Genomic DNA, 9,356 nt, shown 5'->3' on the forward strand with positions numbered 1-9,356 from the left:
GATAGGTTTTAAGGAGTGTTTTAAAATGAGAATAGCAAAGTAATGAGGCAGAAAGGTTTAGGAAGGGAGTACCAGGTTTTGGTAGCTGAAGGCATAGCCAGCAATGGTGGAGTGATTAAAATCTGGGATTTAAATATGGCCACTGACTGCAGAATGGTTCTATTCAGAGTTTTTTTTCTAGTCAATTGGGGAAAGCATGTTTTTTGTGCATATAAAGGCCTGGTCCACCTACCCCAACTATTTAAATGATCCTATCCCTGGAATTTGGGACAGGGTCTACAGCTTCAACTTAACTGCCAATCTGCCACTGCTGGGCAGATAGCCAGTTCCGGTATGACCCTGCCTCTGACAAAAGGTAGTACCACATTCATTTTTTAAAAAAAAATTCATTCATGGGATGCAGGCATCGTTGGCTAGGCCAGCATTGTTACCCATCCCTAATTGCCCTTGAGAAGGTGGTGGTTGAGCTGCCTTCTTGAACATTGCAGTCCATGTGGTGTAGGTAAACCCACAGTACTGTTAGGGATGGAGTTGGTCTTGACCCAGCAACAGTGAAGGAAGGCAATATATTTCCAAGTCAGGATAGTGAGTGGCTTGGAGGGGAACTTGCAGGTGGTGGTGGTGTTCCCATGTATCTGCTGCTCTTCTTCTAGATGGTGGCAGTTGCGGGTTTGGAAGGTGCTGTCTAAGAAGGTAGACAATCTGATGCAAACCATTCTAGTCCTTATGACTTCTTCAGAGTTCTGAAGAAGAGACATAAGGACTCGAAACGTTAAACTCTGTTTTTTTTCTCTCCATGGATGCTGTTAGACCTGCTGAGTTTTTCCAGCATTCTGTTTTTGTTTCAGATTTCCAGCATCTGCAGTATTTTGCTTTTAGAAAACCATTCTAAAACTGACTCCCAACCCCACCTCTAAAGCCACCTTTGAGCGGCTGATGAGATTCTGCCTAACATATGCTGACGTTTCAGTACAGTATTGCATGGTCAGGGGTGCTGTCCTTTGGATGGGATATCAAAGTATACAGGTCCTTAGTGGATGTTAAAGATGCCATGTCACTTTTTGAAGAGTAACAATGAGTTTTCCTGGCTAACATTGCTGCTTCAACCTACCACTAAAACAGATGAAGTGTTGTTTGTGCACACTTACAGGTGGTGATGTTCCCATGTATTGACTGCTCTTGTCTTTCTAGGTGGTAGAGGTTGTGAGTTTGGTAAGTGCTGTTGAAGGACCCTAGGTGAGTTGCTGCAGCGCATCTTGTATATGGTATACACTGCTGACACTGTGCATCGGTGTGGAGACAGTAAATGTTCAAGGGGTTGATGGGGTGCCAATTAAGCGGCCCCATTGTCTTGAATGGTGTGAAAGTTCTTGAACATTGGTGGGGGCTGCACTCATCCAGTCAAGTGGAGAGTATTCCATCACAATCCTGATTTGTGCCTGGTAGGTGGTGGACAGGCTTTGGGGAGTCAGGAGGTGAGTTACTCTCCACAGAATTCTCAGCCTCTGACCTGCTCTTGTGGCCACAGTATTTATATGGCTAGTCCAGTTCATTTCTGGTCAAGGGTAACCCCCAGGATGTTGATAGTGGGAGATTCAGTGATGGTAATGCCATTGAGTGTCAAGGGGACATCGTTAGATTCTCTCTTGTAGATGGTCATTGCCTGGCACTTGTGTGGCATGAATGTTACTTGCCACTTGTCTACCCAAGCCTGAATGTTGTTGCGTTCTTGCCGCACATTGACATGGACTGCTTCAGTATCTGAGGAGTCGTGAATGGTACTGAACATTGTGTGATCATTGTGAACATCCCCACCTCTGACCTTCTGAAGGAGGAAGGTCATTGATGGAACAGCTGAAGATGCTTAAGCCTAGGACACTACCCTGAGAAACTCTTCAGTACTGAAATGATTGACCTCCAACAACCACAACCATCTTCCTTTGTGCTAGGTTGACTTCAACCAGTGGAGAGTTTTCCCTCTGATTTCCACTAATTTCAGTTTTGCTAGGGCTCCTTGATACCACACTAGATCAAATGCTGCTTTGATATCAAGGGCAGTCGCTCTCACTTCACCTCTTGAGTTCCGCTCTTTAGTTCATGTTTGGAACAAGGCTGCAATGAGGTCAGGAGCTGAGAGGTCCTGGTGGAACCCAAACTGAGCATCACTGAGCAGGGTATTGCTGACTGTCAACGACACTTTCCATCACTTTTCTGATGATAACAAGTAGACTAATGGGGTAGTACTTGGCCGGATTAGATTTGTCCTGCTTTTTATGGACAGGAAATAATTGGGAAATTTTCCAATTCCTGGGTAGATGTCAGTGTTGTAGCTGTACTGGAACAGCTTGACTAGGGGCACAGCTAGTTCTGGAGCACAAGTCTTCAGTACTACTGTTGGAATGTAGTCAGGGTCCATAGGCTTTGTTGTATCCGGCACCTTCAGCTGTTTCTTGATATCACATAGGGTGAATCAAATTGGTTGAAGACTGACAGGGTGAATCAAATTGGTTGAAGACGGACATCTGTGATGGTGGGAACCTCAAGAGGGGGCCAAGATAGATCATCCACTCAGCACTTCTGGCTGAAGATGGTTGCAAACACTTCAGCCTTGTCTTTTACAGCGATGTGCTGGGCTCCCCCGTCATTGAGTTTGGAGATATTTGTGGAGCTGCATCCTACTGTTAGTTGTTTAATTGTCCATCACCATTCATAACTGGATGTAGCAGGATTGCAGAGCTTAGATTTGATCTGTTGCTTGTGGGATCACTTAGCTATGTTTATCACATGCCGTTTCCATTGCTTGGCATGCAAGTAGCCCTGTGCTGTAGCCTCACCAGGTTGATACCTCATTTTTAGATATGCCTGGTGCTGCTCCTGGCATGCCATCCTGCACTCTTCATTGAACCAGCGTTGATCCCCTGGCTTGATGATATTGGTCGAGTGGGGGACATGCTGAGCCATGAGGTTACAGATTGTGGTTTAATACAATTCTGCTGGTGCTGATGGCCACAGTCCCTCATGGATGTCCAGTTTTGAGATGCTACATTTGTTCAAAATCTATCCATTTAGCACAGTGGTAGTGCCACACAGCACAATGGAGGTATCCTCAATCAGAAGACAGGACTTCTTCTCCACAATGACTGTGCTGTGGTCACCCCCACCAATATTGTCATGGACAGGTGCATCTACAACAGACTGGTTGGTGAGGACATGTTCAAGTAAAATTTTTCCTCTTGTTGGTTCCAAAGACTCAGTCTTAGCAGCTACTCCATTAGGACTCGGTCAGCTCAGTCAGCGGTGGTGCGACCAGACCGCTCTTGGTGATGGACATTGAAGTCCCTCACCCAGAGTACATTCTGTCTCCTTGCTACCCTCAGCGCTTCTTCCAGCTAATGTTTAGAGTAGTACTGAGTCATCAACTGTGCAAGGGGAAGAGGTGGGGGGGGGGGGGCGCAGTAGGTCGTAATCAGCAGGTTTTCTTGCTCATGTTTGACCTGATACCATGAGACTTTAGGGTGTCCACCGTCAATGTTGAAGACTCCCAGAGCAACTCCCGCCCGACTGTATACTCATATGCCGCCACCTCTAGTGGGTCTGTCCTGATGGTGGGACAGGATATACCCAGGAATAGTGATGGTGGTGTCTGGGATATTGTCTGTAATGTAAGGTGTGATTCCATGGTATGATTGTATGACTATGTCAGCTGCTGCTTGACTAGTCTGTGGACAGCTCTCCCAATTTTGGCAGAAGCCCCCAGATGTTAGTAATGAGGACTCTGCAGGGCAGACAGGGCTGGGTTTGCCATGCCGTTTCCGGTGTCTAGGTCAATACCGGGTCATCTATCTGGTTTCATTCCTTTTAGGCTTTGTAGAGGTTTGATACAACTGAGTGGCTTGCTCGGCCATTGCTGTGGATCTGGAGTCACATATAGGCCTGACCAGACCAGGGATGTCAGATTTCCTTCTCTTAGGGCATTAATGAACCAGGTGGGTTTTTATGACAATCAATGGCACATTACTGAGACTGGTTTTTCATTCCAGATTTAGTATTTGAGTTTAAATTGAACTGCCTTGGTGGAATTTGAACCCATGTCCCCTGAGCATTAGCCTAGGCTTCTGGGTTGCTTATCTAGTCACATTAACATTACCATTACCCTACCACCGCTGGCCTCTGCAAGAAGCTTGTCACAGACCCAATACCACAGACACAACACCATCCTATTGGTATCCAAGTAAATGCAGCAGTGTTACCAACCGTCATTCAAAAGGTGCTTCAACTTCAAGAAGGCCAATTGGAACGGGTTCATACGAGCACTTGACCGCAAGGTTAAATGCATTAAACCATTACCTGAGCACTACAACTTTATTGCTAAAAGCTGTCCAGAAAACAGCCAGTAGGAAGATCCCCCGAGGTTGTAGAGCACACTACATCTCTGGTCTCACCAAGGAGAATGCTGAACTCTACTGGGAGTATGTCTCAATGTTTGAATCTGACCCCTTCCCAGAGGAAACAATATCTAATGGTGAGAAGGTGATGTTAAGTATCTCTCAAGAGCGTCAAAACACCTGGGACACCTTGATAGAGACAACAGATCTTACAATAAGTAGCAAGAAGGCATTGTCTCTCATACGCAAACTTGGAGGCGATCCCAAGAAAGCTGCCCAACATCCAAATGTGTCTGCAAACCAAATTGCACACCAGTTGCTCCTAAATGGAAAAATCAACAAGAAACAACCAAGAACACAACTAGATAGGAAGTACAGCGAAGATCCTGGCTTCACTGGGCCATTCACCATGGAAGAGCTGGAAACTGGTATATCTAGTCTCAAACACGGGAAAGCAATTGGTCTTGACAACATAGCAACGGAACAGATAAAGCATTTTGGACAGCAAGCAAAGAAATGGCTCATACAATTGTTCAACCACTGCCTGGCAACACACAAGCTACCTAATAAAAGAAGGCACATGTAATAGCACTATTGAAGCCCAGAAAAGATCCCTCAGATCCTAAGAGTTTTCGGCCAATTTCACTGCTTTGCCACACCAATAAGCTGTTTGAACGCCTGATACTCAATAGGATAGCAACTACTGTAGATGAGAAGATCATTCCAGAGCAAGCAGGTTTCCGCCCCGGCAAATCAACAACAAGCCAAGTGCTCAACCTCACACAACATATCGAAGATGGTTTTGAGCAAGGGATGGTAACAGGTGCTGTTTTTGTAGACCTGTCAACAGCATACGATACAGTGAACCATAGACGTTTCCTCTGCAAGATCCTAGAGATGACAAAAGATATTCACTTAACAGAGCTGTTAGAAAGCATGCTTCAGAATCGCCAGTTCTATGTTGAACTAGGTGGGAAGCGCAGCAGATGGTGTATTCAGAAGAATGGTCTTCCTCAGGGAAGTGTGCTTGCACTGCTGCTGTACAACATCTACTCGAATGACCAACCTATAGATGGTATCACATGCTGTTTTATATATGCTGATGACTTATGTGTCACTGCATTCCACCTCAGAAGCCGTGAAGCCAAACGCCAGCTTAAAGTAACCTGGTGTGGAGCAACACTGACGCATTTCGAGCACCCTATCTACTTAGGAGTCACCCTTGACAGATGCCTCACCTTCAAGAACATCGAAAAGACAAAGGCAAAAGTGAGCGCATGAAACAACATCCTGAATAAGCTCACTAACACAAAATGGGGAGCAAGCTCAAAAACATTGCGAACCAGTGCACTTGCTCTTTGCTATTCCACTGCCGAATACGCCTGTCCTGCATGGGAAAGATCTACTCATGCTAAGAAGATGGATGCCGTTCTGAATGCAAGCTGCCGACTTATCACAGGTTGTTTAAAACCAACAAACACCAACAGCCTATATATCCTGGCGGGTATCGCTCCCCCTGATATAAGAAGAACGGTAGCCAGCAAGAAAGAGCGACTCCGTCAAACATCAGATGAGAGGCACCCTCTACATGGTCATACACCTACACCCAGCCGCCTAAAGTCAAGGAAGAGCTTCATGAACAGTGTTGTTCCATTACATTCAACCCCATCTGAAGCCCGCATCGCCTTGTGAAAAGACCGGCTCGCCAGTCTCGAACAACACCCAGCGATGGAAATTCTACCGGATGAAAGCCTTCCCCCAGGAGCTAATTGCAACTGGGCAACCTGGAAGTGCCTTAACAGACTTAGGACTGGTGTAGGTCGTTCAAAGGTGTCACTAAGCAAATGGGGATATACAACCAGCCCGACAACTTGTGAATGTGGAACTGAGCCACAGACTATGCAACGTACATGCCAGTATGACGGCTGTTTTCAAAAGAAGGAAGGCATATTTATTCCAAACTCAAAGTTAACAACGTCTAGCGCTAGGAAATGAGCCTGAATTGACCCAACTCGCATAATTTGGGATTATTAGCTATATGTATGTCCATCCTTATTCATCAGTTTAATGGCAATAAACAATGCTGTTTTAATAGTATTATATGTATATTAAATATCCCAATGACCCATGCTCTCCTATACACAGTTTCTCAACATATAGACGTATGGAAAAACGACAGCCGAAGATGACTTGTGCAAATAGCGTGAGATCCTTGTAATGATTTCGGACAACGATCCAGGCCAAGCAGGATTGGCACTGTCAGTCTTACTGTCAGCGTGCTGCTGGATGTTTTGGATAACATACCCAAACACAGTCAGACACTGCGTTACACGGCGTCACTTATCGTTGACGGCTACAAAGGAATAAACAAGTAAAACGGAAATAGTCCGATTAGATCAAAGAGAGCGATTTACTCACAGCTCAGGCGTCTTTCAGTAGCTCAGACTGACAGCAGACAGATACAGCGCTCTCACCACATTCTTCGACAGAGATTGCGAACAGGCAATGCCTTGCCGGCTCTAGTTGTGCCTTTCCGGGCCAGGCCAGCTGTCAGCTTCCATTCAGCAGCTGCGCCGTTTGTAAACAAGACGCCACGTGCTTCCCTCCGACGGTTGCCGGGCAACAAAGGCCCGGCGCGCGCGTCACTGTGCCCCGCGTGCCCCCGGCCCTGCAACGGTCAAACTGGCAAAAGCCAACAACAACTACTGCGGAATGATGCTGCTGCTGAGTGAGCTTCCTCAGGTATTAGGACCGCTGCTTTTCTTAGTCCATATTAATGACCTAGATTTGGGCACACGGGGCACACTTTAAAAATTTGCAGACGACTCAAAACCTTGGCATTATTCCAAACTGTTGGGGAGGATAATGATAGACAATTGGTGGAATGGGCCGAGACTATATTTAACGCACAGGTGTGAGGTGATACATTTTGACAGGAAGAATGAGGAAAGACAATATAACATAAAGGATACCTAGAAATTTACAGCATGGAAGAAGCCCATCATGTCTCTGCGGCCAAGAAATAGACTTGCAGCCTAATTCCACATTCCAGCTCTTGGTTCATAACCTTGTGGGTTTCAACGCTTCAAGTGCATATCAAAGTACTTTTTAAATGTTATGAAGATTTCAGCTTCTACCACCCTTTTAGGAAGTGAGTTCCAGACCGCCGCGCCCCCCCCCACCCCAGGCCCGGCTGAAACAATTTCCCCAAGAATCCCCTCCAAACCTCCTACATTAAATCTATGCCACCTGGTTATGGAGCCCTCAACCATAGGGAATATGGCCTTCATATCCACTCTATCTAGGCGCCTCAACATTTTATATGCTTCAATCAGGTCTCCCCTCAGCCTCCCCTGTTCGAAAGAAATCTATCCTGGCCTACCCAATCTTTCCTCATAATTATAATTCTCCAGTCCAGACAGCATCCTTGTAAATCTCCTCAGGACCCCCTCTAGTGCAATCATATCTTTCCAATAGTGTGGCGACCAGAACTGCAAGCAGTACTCCAGCAGTGGCCTAACTAGTTTTCATACAGTTCCAGCATAACTCCCAAGCTCTTATATTTTATGCCTCGTCTTATATGTCTACTTGACCACCTTACCTACCAATGCAGCCACCTTCAGGGATCGGTGGGAATGTAGTCCAAGGTCCCTCTGTTCCACTATCTTTTCCAGTAACCTACCATGTGTTTTGTACTCCCTTGTCTTGTTAACCTTCCCCAATTGCATTGCCTTACACTTCTATGAATTGAACTCCAATTGTCACTGCTCCGCCCACCTGACTAGCCCATTGCCTTTTTTTCTGCAGTCTACAGCTTTTTTTCAACATTATCAATTTTTACATTGTCTGCAAACGTTTTAATCGTGCTCCCCTACATTCAAGTCCAAATGATTGATATTTACCACAAAAAGGAAGGATCTAACAGTGAGCTCTGCAGAACTCCACACGAAACAGTCTCCAAGTCACAAAAACACTCATCGACCATCACTCTTTGCTTCTTGCCTCTGAGCCAATTTTGTTTCCAACTTGCCACTTTGCCTTCAATCCCATGGGCTTTTACCTCTATGACTAGTCTGTCATGTGGGACCTTTATCAAAACCTTTCTAAAATCCATATAGACTTACACCAAATGCACAACCTTTCTTGATGCTCCTTGTTACCTCCTCAAAAAAATTAAATCATATTAGTCATACATGACCTTCCCTTAGCAAATCCTTGCTGCTTTTGCTCAATCCTTGTATATCTAAATGAATTTTAGAAGTTTTTACAATAAGTTGCCCAACATTGAAATTAGTATAAAAACAAAAAACTACTGCGGATGCTGGAAATCCAAAACAAAAACAGAATTACCTGGAAAAACTCAGCAGGTCTGGCAGCATCGGTGGAGAAGAGAAGAGTTGACGTTTCGAGTCCACATGACCCTTCAACAGAACAGTGTTAATTAGTGAAATTAGTATGACTGGCCGTAATTTTTCGCTCTATCCCAGGCTTGTCCAACTTGCGGCCCGCGGGCCGGATTGTGGTGATTGAAATCTCTCTATGTGGGCCTTGGAGAGATTGTTCAAAATATCAGTAAGACGGGTCAGTGAGGTTAAAGATTTCTGCAGGGGCTGCTCCTCCAATCACAGGCTGTTCCTCCCTTGAATTTGCTGCTGATAGGCTTACTGAGCGTATAAGCAGCAAACATGGGAGAGAAACAGGCCATGACTGGAGGAGCAGCGAACACCAGCAATTGCGGATATATGGAGATAGAGAGAAACTCTGAGGCACGCGGGGCCTCTGTTCCCCACGCTTTCACTGCTTCTCCCCACTTTCCCCTGGATCCGGCTGCTTTCCCCCTGACTCTGGCCGCGCTCCCCCCAAACCCCCCCTCCCCCCAGTTCCGGCTGCTTTTCCCCGGCTTCCAGCTGCTTCCCCCTAGCGCGGCCACTTTCCTTTTGCTCCGGCCACTTTCTCCCCGACTCCAGCCAC

At 46.0% G+C, this 9,356-nt stretch overlaps 1 protein-coding gene across 2 annotated transcripts in view; it reads right to left on the reverse strand.

The window, feature by feature from the left end:
* The window catches only part of LOC144694429 (uncharacterized), a 312,335-nt gene extending 305,412 nt beyond the window's left edge, over positions 1-6,923 (reverse strand). The window contains exon 1 of one of the 2 annotated variants that reach the window (XM_078564824.1): positions 6,804-6,923. The gene's annotated coding sequence lies outside the window, so the exon portion shown is untranslated. The remainder of the gene's footprint in view (positions 1-6,803) is intronic. The other variant, XM_078564825.1, reaches the window with a different exon arrangement.
* Positions 6,924-9,356: the final 2,433 nt, after the last annotated feature.

Source organism: Cetorhinus maximus, chromosome 20, assembly GCF_964194155.1.
Source record: "Cetorhinus maximus chromosome 20, sCetMax3.hap1.1, whole genome shotgun sequence".
NCBI classification, from domain to species: domain Eukaryota; kingdom Metazoa; phylum Chordata; class Chondrichthyes; order Lamniformes; family Cetorhinidae; genus Cetorhinus; species Cetorhinus maximus.